Raw genomic sequence first — 14,141 nt, forward strand, 5'->3', positions numbered from 1 at the left:
TATTCTCAGGAATAATCTATATTCTATTGCCTTGAGCTCTCTGTTATAAAACACATGGTTATTCTCAATGGGATAAAGGACAAATAAACCCCCCCAAAAAAGGACTAAATGGGACGCATTGAATGAAACTTCTCTATTCTGAACGTCTGATTAGTGCCTATACACAGCACTATGTTCATAATACATACATCATATATTTATTATAATAATACCTTCTAAAATATTTCAATGTGAAAGAGTTGTGACCAAGTGTATGACGTCTACATGGATGTTATGTACGTACAACAAAGTCGATTGGCCCTTTTTTGAACTCAAGTAGTTTGATACACTGCTATGTTTCTATTTAGAAATCCCTTTTACAAAAAGTCCCACCTTACCTAACATCATTACTAAACTTTAGACAAACCAGCTACCACACCCCGGTGTCAGGGACGGCTACCTCTGGAAACTCCTTTGGTCTCTACCGAGTTCAAATAATTCAATATATCAAATTGAGCAATCCTCTGGAGTGGGCGTGGTTTACAGGTTTGCCCCGCCCGCGGTGTCTTTGATTGACAATGCTCAAGAGCATCTGCAGCCAGCAAACCGTGAGTTCTCGCTCTGTCGGTTGAACAGACATGGATTCGGTGCTGCTGCTGATCATGTTCACGTCCCGTTATAGTCACACACCAGCATCTCTGCTCTAGCAGGCTTTTTTTTAACGTCGGTCACCTCTAAGCCTACTGACAAACGGGGATCTATTATATTTTCTCTTTTTTAATTTCTCTCTCTTTCGTTCTCAGTCGCAATCTCTCCATCGCTTATCGGTGAGAAAGAGGTAGGCAGGCTCGTTTCCCCGTGGAAGAGGGAAGCCTATAGCGGGGGCCAAGGGCATTTACTCCGTGGTCTCGTTGTCTGGATGGTTTCTGATTCTGGTGATTTTATCATATTTAATTTGAATCATGGCGACTGATTCCCCTGCCCGGAGTCTGGATGAGATCGACCTGTCTGCTCTACGGGTAAGATAAACCCGGGTCTACATCATGTATCTGTTTCAGTATCAGAGATGGCTACTACTCTCTCTCCCTGTGTCTCTGCCTCTCTCTCTCTCTCTCTCTCTCTCTCTCTCTCTGTGTGTGTGTGTGAGAGAGATACAACGCTTCTAAAATGGGTCAAATTCCCAATCCCTCCCTACAGCCACCAACATGGCAGACTGGCCTACCGATGTTTGTGCATGAGCAAAACATATCCAATATCGAATTATGCAGGCCTATATAGCACTGTGCATAGACTAATAGCAGGTGGTTACAGAATGTAACACAACATATGGACATACTCAGTGGAAATACGTCAACCAAGTGTTTCTTTTTCGGCTGATTTACTAACGATGACTGACCAAGATAAACAATGGTTAGGTATGAAATAGCATGACAACATAGCCATGTAATCTGATGTGTGTGTGGGGGGGGGGGGGGGGGGGGGGGTTGCTTCGGTGATCTCGGATTTTAGGTCTGAATATGTGGCTTTCATTGAGCCAGTCCGCGGTGGAATGTAGCCATCATATTTCCACACACACACACACACACACACACACACACACACACACACACACACACACACACACACACACACACACACACACACACACACACACACACACACACATACAGAATGTTAATGTGGGTCTACCAAAACAGCCTGATAGCTTTCATGGGCATTTACTGTATGTATACATTATACATTAAGGCATTCATGCATACAGTGTATGTGTGTGTGTGTTCGTGCGTGCGTGCGTGTGTGTGTGAACAACAAATGTCGCTCACTGTTAAACATGGGTAGAGAGATTCCTCTACAAAGGATACTATTAAATAATCACTATGTATCTATTTATATGTCATACATTGTCTATATTACATTACCTTGATATATTGGATATGCCAATATGGTTATATGTTGGTATAACCATCAGTGTAGATGCTAAACTCTGCTAAGCCAGTAATGCTAATGGCTAGGCTACCTGTAGACTGTATTGTCTATGCACTCTTAGAAAAAATAGTTCCAAATGGGTTCTGCGGATATCCCCATAGGAGAACCCTTTTTGTTTCCAGGTAGAACCCTTTTTGGTTCCAGGTATAACTATGTTGGTTTCCATGTAGAGCCCTGTGTGGGAAGGGTTCTACATGGAACCCAAAAGGGTTGTACCTGGAACCAAAAGTGGTTCTTCAAAGGGTTCTCCTATGGGGACAGCCAAAGAACCCTTTATGGTTCTGGATGGCAATTTTTTTTCTAACAGTGTAGACTGGGGCATTAGGCTAATGTTGCTGTGCTCTCTGGTTATTTTGTTAACCCTCCTTTTTGCATTTGTTTGTGTGTGTGTGTGTGTGGTCAGGTACTGTGTATAGATATAAGCTATGACCCACAGACAGGTACACAGACTAGTATAAAGGACGATGGACAGTTTATCATGTCATTCTACAATCTTCATTACGTAACAAAACTCACAATATGACATAGTACTGTGCATGTAGGGAGCCATTTGACATCCCGGGTTGCCAGATTGGGTAGGTGTCATGGTAAGACTGAGCCAGGGTTGACATATTGGTAGAGGGCAGAGCCAGTCAATAGCTGAACTCTACAGTAGCATGTTGAGGCTGCCAGGTTGTACAGAGCAAGTCTAGAACTGAGCTGTACAGTAGCATGATTAGGTTGCCAGGTTGGGCAGATCCAGTCTAGCTGAGCTGTACAGTGGCCTGTTCAGGTTGGGCAGATCCAGTCTAGCTGAGCTGTACAGTGGCCTGTTCGGGTTGTGCAGAGCCAGTCTAGCTGAGATGTACAGTGGCCTGTTCAGGTTGGGCAGAGCCAGTCTAGCTGAGATGTACAGTGGCCTGTGTAGATTACTGTTCTCCACCAGTCAGTCGCAGACATTAATCCACTGGTTAGTGGGTCACTGACTAGACTGGGCTAGGAACCGCTGGACAGACGAGTGTGTGTGTGTGTGTTGGGAAATCCTGACTGAGAAGTGGTCAGAGAATTGGTGATACAGCACACACACACACACACACACACACGCACAGTCAGAAGCCAGGCAGTCAGTTGATGACATCAACAGACAACAGATCAGCAGGACAGCACTGACCAAACACACACACACACACACACACACACACACACACACACACACACACACACACACACACACACACACACACACACACACACACACACACACACACACACACACACACACACACACACACACACACACACACACACACACATAGGTGTAGGGTGAGGAGCTGATGAATGAGAGAGACAAAGAAAAAGAGGGAACGAGGAAGGGAGAGAGAGAAAAAAAGAGATGGAGAGCGAGAGAAAGAGAGAAAGAGCGAGATTGAGTGCCAGTTATGTCACTGATGACACCCTATCCTCAACTACTTTTGGCCAGAGCACTAGCCATTATAAACGACACTCTCAACCTAAACCCACCTACACCCCAGAACTGACCAACATGCATATTATTTATAAACTATCTGGGCGTGTCGCACTCAAATGTCTCCCCGTGAATGTGTCTGGGTGACCTAATTTCCCGCTGAGCCACAAGACTCCCTTATTCACACTCTTTCCGTAGTCTCACACACACACACACACACACACACACACACACACACACACACACACACACACACACACACACACACACACACACACACACACACACACACACACACACACACACACACACATAGACACACACACTTTAGAGCCATAGAGTTTGAAGAATGTATACAAGGCCTCGCGAGGAGCTGAACAGAGAATAAGATTCATCAACAGAGAGGAAACGTTTGAATGAGTCATCCAGTACAGTAGAGTCCTTCTCTCATGACAGTGGTTGTTTAGATACGACCAGTTACAATGTGACTCCCATCATCCACTAACCTACTGTAATCTAATCATCTCACACACAACCTGTGAGCCCATTCTGTTTTATTAAATAGTCATGATAACGGACACTTTTCTATCAGTTAGCCTGAGGATATGAATGAACTTGAGCAACAACAACACTCTGTTTGACTCTGTACACACACACACACACACACACACACACACACACACACACACACACACACACACACACACACACACACACACACACACACACACACACACACACACACACACACACACACACACACTTAGACACACTTGATCACTAACCCTTGTGTGGGCTTGTTTAGAAGAGTGAGTGTTTCTGTGTTTCTCGTCCACAGAAGGGAAGAAGAGATGAGGAGATAACTAGAGAGAGAACATAAAAGAGAGTAGAAGTGCCACAGTGGTGCTTAGATACTGCTGGAATGAGAGATGGAGGGAGAGAGATGGAAAGAGAGTAAAACCGCCACAGCCAAAAGGCTCAAGTCTGTTGGAATGAGAGAGCGATGGAGAGAAAGAGAGAATAAAAGAGAGAATGACAGTGCCATAGCATTTCTCAGAGACGGGCTGGAATGAGAGAGAACGAAACTGTGAGACCTACATATTTCTACTCAGGCTGGCTGGAGATGAATGGAGAGAGAGAGAGAGTTGGAGTGAGAGAGAGAGAGTGAGGGATACAGAGGGGGGGAGTTGAATTCCAGCTATTGTTGGAATGCCTTAGCAACACAGCAAAGAGGGAGGTGTGTGTGTGTAAGGTCACTGGGTTCTCTGCTGTGGTCTAGTGGTTCCTCTTCTAACTCTACTGTCTAGTAAGCTAATCATTATGCAGCCACTTTAGCTAGCTATCGACAGTAGCAGTCTATTATCATCAGCTAGCTTCAAGCTAACTGTCTGTAGCCTATCTCTGGGGGCTAGCATCAAGCTAACGGTCTATATGTTTTGGGGCTGGCATCAAACTAACTGTCTATCTGTGCTAGCATCAAGATAACAGTCTATATGTCTGGGGTGGGGACTAGCATCAAGCTAATAGTATAGCCTATGTCTGGGGCCTAGCATCAAGCTAACACCTCTATAACTGCCAGCTTCAAGCTAAATATCTGTACGCTCTGTGACTCAGAATATGTCTCTCTTTAGGACCCAGCAGGCATCTTTGAGCTGGTGGAGTTGGTGGGCAATGGAACCTACGGACAGGTGTACAAGGTAAGACACACATGTATTTCTCTCTCTCCTGGTCTTCCTCTCTCCCCCCTATCTGTTATCAGTAGGAAACAGTCATTTGTATCTGACAAGATGCAGAGGGATGTATATTTCAGGACACAGGATATGACTGAGCGATTTCTCGTCTCTGCCTCTGTCTGTGGTTTGTTTGATTGGCGTAATGGTGGCTTGGGGTCTCAGTTGCTCCAGTGTGTGCCCAAGTGTCACTGTCTTTGTGTCCAAACCTCCTCTCCTTTCCTCTCCTTTCCTCTCCTTTCCTCTCCTTTCCTCTCCTTTCCTCTCCTTTCCTCTCCTTTCCTCTCCTTTCCTTTCCTCTCCTTTCCTCTCCTTTCTTGATCTTTCCTCTCCTCTCCTGTGAAGTCATTCCTTTATAGTTGCACCTTTGTATATGCTGTTTCAACAGTGTTCATTAGGGATATGATTTGCCAGGGACCTTACGATATGATATTAACACCATACTTATGTGCCGATACGATATGTATTGCGATTCTCACGATTCTATATGTATTGTGATTCGATACTGTGATTGTATTGTGATTCTCACGATTCTATATGTATTGTGATTCTCACGATTCTATATGTATTGTGATTCTCACGATTCTACATGTATTGCGATTCGATACTGTGATTGTATTGTGATTCTCACGATTCTGTATGTATTGTGATTCTCACGATTCTATATGTATTGTGATTCTCACGATTCTATATGTATTGTGATTCTCACGATTCTATATGTATTGTGATTCTCACGATTCTATATGTATTGTGATTCTCACGATTCTGTATGTATTGTGATTCTCACGATTCTACATGTATTGCGATTCGATACTGTGATTGTATTGTGATTCTCACGATTCTATATGTATTGTGATTCTCACGATTCTATATGTATTGTGATTCTCACGATTCTATATGTATTGTGATTCTCACGATTCTATATGTATTGTGATTCTCACGATTCTATATGTATTGTGATTCTCACGATTCTATATGTATTGTGATTCGATACTGTGATTGTATTGCGATTCGATGTTCCAGACATATTGCTCACCGTATGTCTGCTGCAGAGAGACGAGAGACAGAGCCATGAGAAAAACAAATAGAAGTCATGGAAATAAATGTGCTGAAAACAAATTGGCTCCCAATGTAAATATAAGAGGGAGAACAAGCTATGAAGCTAATCTACTGGATAGTTGGTGCAGGTACAGCTAACTAGCGCAAAAATAATGCTGCGATATTGTCCAAACGTTACGATCAAAAATAATATCCTGATTATGTAGCTGTATCGATATTTTTCTCCCGTCACTAGTGTTCATGTTTGTGTATAATGGACTAGTAGTGTGTGTGAAGGTCATGTTGGAATGGGGAGTAGAGTGTGCTCTGATTGGATAAACAAAAGAGGTCAGCTAGAGGTCAACCCTGTTAGCCACGGTTGACGTTTGACAGCCTCTTCGTGTGTGTGTGTTTCTGTGCATTTGTGAGAGAAAATGCGCAAGATAGGTGTTTCTGCATCTTGTGCATGTGTGTTTGTGTGTGTTTGTGTGTGTGGGGTGTGTGAGAGTTATGTGAGTTCAGTTATTGCTGACGATGCTCTCTGACTGAAAGTCACGCCTCATTTGCTGGATGACATTCATTCAGCCTGTCTACTGTAATACACTATAGCCATATAGGCCCACTACTCTACTGCAGTTTACTGTAGTATATACTAACCCTGTCTACTGCAGTTTACTGTAGTATATACTAACCCTGTCTACTGCAGTTTACTGTAGTATATACTAACCCTGTCTACTGCAGTTTACTGTAGTATATACTAACCCTGTCTACTGCAGTATACTGTAGTATATACTAACCCTGTCTACTGCAGTTTACTGTAGTATATACTAACCCTGTCTACTGCAGTATACTGTAGTATATACTAACCCTGTCTACTGCAGTTTACTGTAGTATATACTAACCCTGTCTACTGCAGTATACTGTAGTATATACTAACCCTGTCTACTGCAGTTTACTGTAGTATATACTAACCCTGTCTACTGCAGTATACTGTAGTATATACTAACCCTGTCTACTGCAGTATACTGTAGTATATACTAACCCTGTCTACTGCAGTTTACTGTAGTATATACTAACCCTGTCTACTGCAGTATACTGTAGTATATACTAACCCTGTCTACTGCAGTTTACTGTAGTATATACTAACCCTGTCTACTGCAGTATACTGTAGTATATACTAACCCTGTCTACTGCAGTATACTGTAGTATATACTAACCCTGTCTACTGCAGTTTACTGTAGTATATACTAACCCTGTCTGCTGTAATACACTATAGCCATATAGGCCCACTACTCTACTGCAGTATACTGTAGTATATACTAACCCTGTCTACTGCAGTTTACTGTAGTATATACTAACCCTGTCTACTGCAGTTTACTGTAGTATATACTAACCCTGTCTACTGTAATACACTATAGCCATATAGGCCCACTACTCTACATTTACATTTACATTTAAGTCATTTAGCAGACGCTCTTATCCAGAGCGACTTACAAATTGGTGCATTCACCTTATGACATCCAGTGGAACAGCCACTTTACAATAGTGCATCTAAATCTTTTAAGGGGGGGGGGGGGGGGGCAGAAGGATTGCTTTATCCTATCCTAGGTATTCCTTGAAGAGGTGGGGTTTCAGGTGTCTCCGGAAGGTGGTGATTGACTCCGCTGTCCTGGCGTCGTGAGGGAGTTTGTTCCACCATTGGGGTGCCAGAGCAGCGAACAGTTTTGACTGGGCTGAGCGGGAACTGTACTTCCTCAGTGGTAGGGAGGCGAGCAGGCCAGAGGTGGATGAACGCAGTGCCCTTGTTTGGGTGTAGGGCCTGATCATAGCCTGAAGGTACTGAGGTGCCGTTCCCCTCACAGCTCCGTAGGCAAGCACCATGGTCTTGTAGCGGATGCGAGCTTCAACTGGAAGCCAGTGGAGAGAGCGGAGGAGCGGGGTGACGTGAGAGAACTTGGGAAGGTTGAACACCAGACGGGCTGCGGCGTTCTGGATGAGTTGTAGGGGTTTGATGGCACAGGCAGGGAGCCCAGCCAACAGCGAGTTGCAGTAATCCAGACGGGAGATGACAAGTGCCTGGATTAGGACCTGCGCCGCTTCCTGTGTGAGGCAGGGTCGTACTCTGCGGATGTTGTAGAGCATGAACCTACAGGAACGGGCCACCGCCTTGATGTTAGTTGAGAACGACAGGGTGTTGTCCAGGATCACGCCAAGGTTCTTAGCGCTCTGGGAGGAGGACACAATGGAGTTGTCAACCGTGATGGCGAGATCATGGAACGGGCAGTCCTTCCCCGGGAGGAAGAGCAGCTCCGTCTTGCCGAGGTTCAGCTTGAGGTGGTGATCCGTCATCCACACTGATATGTCTGCCAGACATGCAGAGATGCGATTCGCCACCTGGTCATCAGAAGGGGGAAAGGAGAAGATTAATTGTGTGTCGTCTGCATAGCAATGATAGGAGAGACCATGTGAGGTTATGACAGAGCCAAGTGACTTGGTGTATAGCGAGAATAGGAGAGGGCCTAGAACAGAGCCCTGGGGGACACCAGTGGTGAGAGCGCGTGGTGAGGAGACAGATTCTCGCCACGCCACCTGGTAGGAGCGACCTGTCAGGTAGGACGCAATCCAAGCGTGGGCCGCGCCGGAGATGCCCAACTCGGAGAGGGTGGAGAGGAGGATCTGATGGTTCACAGTATCGAAGGCAGCCGATAGGTCTAGAAGGATGAGAGCGGAGGAGAGAGAGTTAGCTTTAGCAGTGCGGAGCGCCTCCGTGATACAGAGAAGAGCAGTCTCAGTTGAGTGACTAGTCTTGAAACCTGACTGATTTGGATCAAGAAGGTCATTCTGAGAGAGATAGCAGGAGAGCTGGCCAAGGACGGCACGTTCAAGAGTTTTGGAGAGAAAAGAAAGAAGGGATACTGGTCTGTAGTTGTTGACATCGGAGGGATCGAGTGTAGGTTTTTTCAGAAGGGGTGCAACTCTCGCTCTCTTGAAGACGGAAGGGACGTAGCCAGCGGTCAAGGATGAGTTGATGAGCGAGGTGAGGTAAGGGAGAAGGTCTCCGGAAATGGTCTGGAGAAGAGAGGAGGGGATAGGGTCAAGCGGGCAGGTTGTTGGGCGGCCGGCCGTCACAAGACGCGAGATTTCATCTGGAGAGAGAGGGGAGAAAGAGGTCAAAGCACAGGGTAGGGCAGTGTGAGCAGAACCAGCGGTGTCGTTTGACTTAGCAAACGAGGATCGGATGTCGTCGACCTTCTTTTCAAAATGGTTGACGAAGTCGTCTGCAGAGAGGGAGGGGGGGGGGGGAGGGGGAGGAGGATTCAGGAGGGAGGAGAAGGTGGCAAAGAGCTTCCTAGGGTTAGAGGCAGATGCTTGGAATTTAGAGTGGTAGAAAGTGGCTTTAGCAGCAGAGACAGAAGAGGAAAATGTAGAGAGGAGGGAGTGAAAGGATGCCAGGTCCGCAGGGAGGCGAGTTTTCCTCCATTTCCGCTCGGCTGCCCGGAGCCCTGTTCTGTGAGCTCGCAATGAGTCGTCGAGCCACGGAGCGGGAGGGGAGGACCGAGCCGGCCTGGAGGATAGGGGACATAGAGAGTCAAAGGATGCAGAAAGGGAGGAGAGGAGGGTTGAGGAGGCAGAATCAGGAGATAGGTTGGAGAAGGTTTGGGCAGAGGGAAGAGATGATAGGATGGAAGAGGAGAGAGTAGCGGGGGAGAGAGAGCGAAGGTTGGGACGGCGCGATACCATCCGAGTAGGGGCAGTGTGGGAAGTGTTGGATGAGAGCGAGAGGGAAAAGGATACAAGGTAGTGGTCGGAGACTTGGAGGGGAGTTGCAATGAGGTTAGTGGAAGAACAGCATCTAGTAAAGATGAGGTCAAGCGTATTGCCTGCCTTGTGAGTAGGGGGGGAAGGTGAGAGGGTGAGGTCAAAAGAGGAGAGGAGTGGAAAGAAGGAGGCAGAGAGGAATGAGTCAAAGGTAGACATGGGGAGGTTAAAGTCACCCAGAACTGTGAGAGGTGAGCCGTCCTCAGGAAAGGAGCTTATCAAGGCATCAAGCTCATTGATGAACTCTCCAAGGGAACCTGGAGGGCGATAAATGATAAGGATGTTAAGCTTGAAAGGGCTGGTAACTGTGACAGCATGGAATTCAAAGGAGGCGATAGACAGATGGGTAAGGGGAGAAAGAGAGAATGACCACTTGGGAGAGATGAGGATCCCGGTGCCACCACCCCGCTGACCAGAAGCTCTCGGGGTGTGCGAGAACACGTGGGCAGACGAAGAGAGAGCAGTAGGAGTAGCAGTGTTATCTGTGGTGAGCCATGTTTCCGTCAGTGCCAAGAAGTCGAGGGACTGGAGGGACGCATAGGCTGAGATGAGCTCTGCCTTGTTGGCCGCGGATCGGCAGTTCCAGAGGCTACCGGAGACCTGGAACTCCACGTGGGTCGTGCGGGCTGGGACCACCAGGTTAGGGTGGGCGCGGCCACGCGGTGTGAAGCGTTTGTATGGTCTGTGCAGAGAGGAGAGAACAGGGATAGACAGACACATAGTTGACAGGCTACAGAAGAGGCTACGCTAAAGCAAAGGAGATTAGAATGACAAGTGGGCTACACGTCTCGAATGTTCAGAAAGTTAAGCTTACGTTGCAAAAAATAAATAAAATAAAAGATCTTATTGACTAAAATGATATAGTACTGCTGGCTGGTGAAGTAGCCTGGCTAGCAGTGGCTGCGTTGTTGAAAGTGAAGCTGGCTAGGTAACCTCGACAATTTCTCTAAATTTCTCTAAACTACAAAATTATCATGGATACAAGGACAGCAAAGACAACTAGCTAACACTACGCTAATCAAGTCGTTCCGTTGTAATGTAAGTTTCTACAGTGCTGCTATTCGGTAGAAGTTGGCTAGCTAGCAGTGTTAGCTAGCAGTGTTGGCTAGGGAGGAGGACGGCAGCGCGGCAGGCGAAAATAGCTGGCTAGCTAACCGATAATTACTCAAAGCTACACAATTATCTTAGATACAAAGCTAGCAAAGAAAACTATGTAGCTAGCTAACACTACACAAATCAAGTCGTTCCGTTGTAATGTAATCGTTTCTACAGTGCTGCTAATCGGTGGCTAGCTGGCTAGCTAGCAGGGTTGACTACGTTACGTTACGTTAGGACGAGAATACCTGGCTAGCGAACCTGAGCGAACCTCGATAACTACACAATTATCTTTGATACAAAGACGTCTATGTAGCCAGCTAAGTAGCTAGCTAAGATCAAACAAATCAAAGATAGCAAAGACAACTGTGTAGCCAGCTAACACTACACTAATCAAGTCGTTACGTTGTAATGCACTCGTTTCTACAATGCTGCTATTCGGTGGCAAGCTGGCTAGCTAGCAGTGTTGGCTACGTTGCGTTACGTTAGGACGAAAATAGCTGGCTAGCGAACCTCAATAACTACACAATTATGTTTGATACAAAGACGGCTATGTAGCTAGCTAAGATCAAACAAATCAAACCGTTGTACTGTAATGAAAATGAAAATCAGACCGTTGTACTATAATGAAATGTAATGAAAAGTTATACTACTATTCGGTAGACGGTGGACGTTTGCTAGCTGGCTAGCTGCTGGGCAGATAGCAGTGTGGACTACGATAGACGACGAAATACGATAATTACGCAATTATCTTTGATACACAGACGGCTATGTAGCTAGTTAAGAAGAAATTGCTAAGGTTGGACAAATTAAACCGTTGTACTATAATGAAATGTAATGAAATGTAATGAAATGTAATGAAAAGTTATACTACCTGCAGAGCGAATGCAAATGCGACCGCCCACTACTCTACTGCAGTTTACTGTAGTATATACTAACCCTGTCTACTGCAGTTTACTGTCGTATATACTAACCCTGTCTACTGCAGTTTACTGTAGTATATACTAACCCTGTCTACTGCAGTATACTGTAGTATATACTAACCCTGTCTACTGTAATACACTATAGCCATATAGGCCCACTACTCTACTGCAGTTTACTATAGTATATACTAACCCTGTCTACTGCAGTATACTGTAGTATATACTAACCCTGTCTGCTGTAATACACTATAGTCATATAGGCCCACTACTCTACTGCAGTTTACTGTAGTATATACTAACCCTGTCTACTGCAGTTTACTGTAGTATATACTAACCCTGTCTACTGCAGTATACTGTAGTATATACTAACCCTGTCTACTGCAGTATACTGTAGTATATACTAACCCTGTCTACTGCAGTATAGTGTAGCTGTATCTTTTGACCCCAGTGGAGAGGATCAAAAGTTCCCTGACAACCTGAAATGGTCCCTTCACACAGACAGCGTGGTGAAGAAGGCGCAATAGCGTCTCTTCAACCCCAGGAAGTTCCTTAAGACCCTCACAAACTTCTACAGATGCACCATTGAGAGCATCGTGTTGGGCTGTGTCACCGCCTGGTACGGCAATTGCACCGTCCGCAACCGCAGGGCTCTCCAGAGGGTGGTGCGATCTGTCCAACGCATCACCGGGGGCACAATGCCTGCCCTCCAGGACGTCTACAGCACCCGGTTGGGTATAATGTGTATATTTATGTTGTATATACAGGGCGCATTTGTAAAATAGACCAAGGTCTCTATGTTTCCCTGTTACAATAAAAGTTCAATAAAATAACGCTAACGTCTAGCAACCCAAAGGTTGTTTGTTCGAATTTCATCACGGACAACTTTAGCATGTTAGCTAATTATCAACCTTGCAACTACTTACTACTTTTTAGTCTTTGCAACTATTTAGCATGTTAGCTAGCCATAACCTTAACCCTTTAAACGTAACCTTAACCTCTAACCCTAACCCCTCACCTAGCTAATGTTAGCAACAACAAATTGGAATTCGTAACATATCATACGAAATGGATGTGAAGGGCGTGAGATGTGACTGAAATGTTGAGTGCGTGGAGAAAGCAACGACTGAGAGCGAGAAAGGGTGGAGGAGGAGGCTTGGCTTGAAGCGCTGGGCTTCTTGTTATGACATGTGTTATCTGGATTAGTCCCAGAGAATTATACCTAGGGAGGAGAGGCTTCTATCAAGGAACTTTAAATGCCCTTTGAACATTCAACGACACACTTCCTGCTCTCCAGGACATCTACAGTACCGGGTGTCACAGGAAGGCCTAGAAGATCATCAAAGACCTCAACCACCCGAGCCTGTTCACCCCGCTACCATCTAGAAGGCGGAGACAGTACAGGTGCATCAAAGCTGGGACAGAGAGACTGAGAAACCGCTGCTATCTCCAGGCCATGAGACTGTTAAACAGTCACCACTAGCCGGCCTCCGCCCAGTACCCTGCCCTGACACTTAGTCACTGTCACTAGCCAGCTACCACCCGGTACTCAACCCTGTACCTTAGAGACTGTTGCCTTATGTACATAAACATGGAACACTAGTCACTTTAATAATGTGTACACACCTTTTCTATTGATATGCTGTCTATACACACTATTATACGTATGTATATATATTTATTTTCCGGTCTCTGGCATTGCTCGTTCTGATATTTCTTCATTTCTTTCTTCTTCATTGCTATATATTACACTGCACTGTTGGAGCCAGAAACACCAGCATTTTGCTGCACCTGTGACAACACCAGGAAATATGTGTACGCGAACAACATTCGATTTGATATACTGACCTTGTCTACTGTAATACACTATCGCCATATAGGCCCACTATATACTGCTCTACTGCAGTATACTGTAGCTACTGTACTAACCAGGGATTACCACTGACATGCTAATTCCCAACAGAACCACCAATAAAGTTCTTTACCGGTTTGAACCAAAAACAAAGTGCTGGTTTGTATAGTTCCTTTGTGTTTCTGCCTTAACATGTGAAACTGCAGTCTGGTCTCATAGACCAAACATAGCATATTAAATGTAAGTCTGGCCTACTCACATTAGTATGATATGTTTGG

At 45.4% G+C, this 14,141-nt stretch overlaps 1 pseudogene; it reads left to right on the forward strand.

Moving 5' to 3' along the window:
• Positions 1–586: 586 nt before the first annotated feature.
• Positions 587–14,141, forward strand: part of LOC129840642 (TRAF2 and NCK-interacting protein kinase-like) — a 64,572-nt pseudogene continuing 51,017 nt past the window's right edge.

Source organism: Salvelinus fontinalis, chromosome 41 (assembly GCF_029448725.1).
Source record: "Salvelinus fontinalis isolate EN_2023a chromosome 41, ASM2944872v1, whole genome shotgun sequence".
Taxonomy (NCBI): domain Eukaryota; kingdom Metazoa; phylum Chordata; class Actinopteri; order Salmoniformes; family Salmonidae; genus Salvelinus; species Salvelinus fontinalis.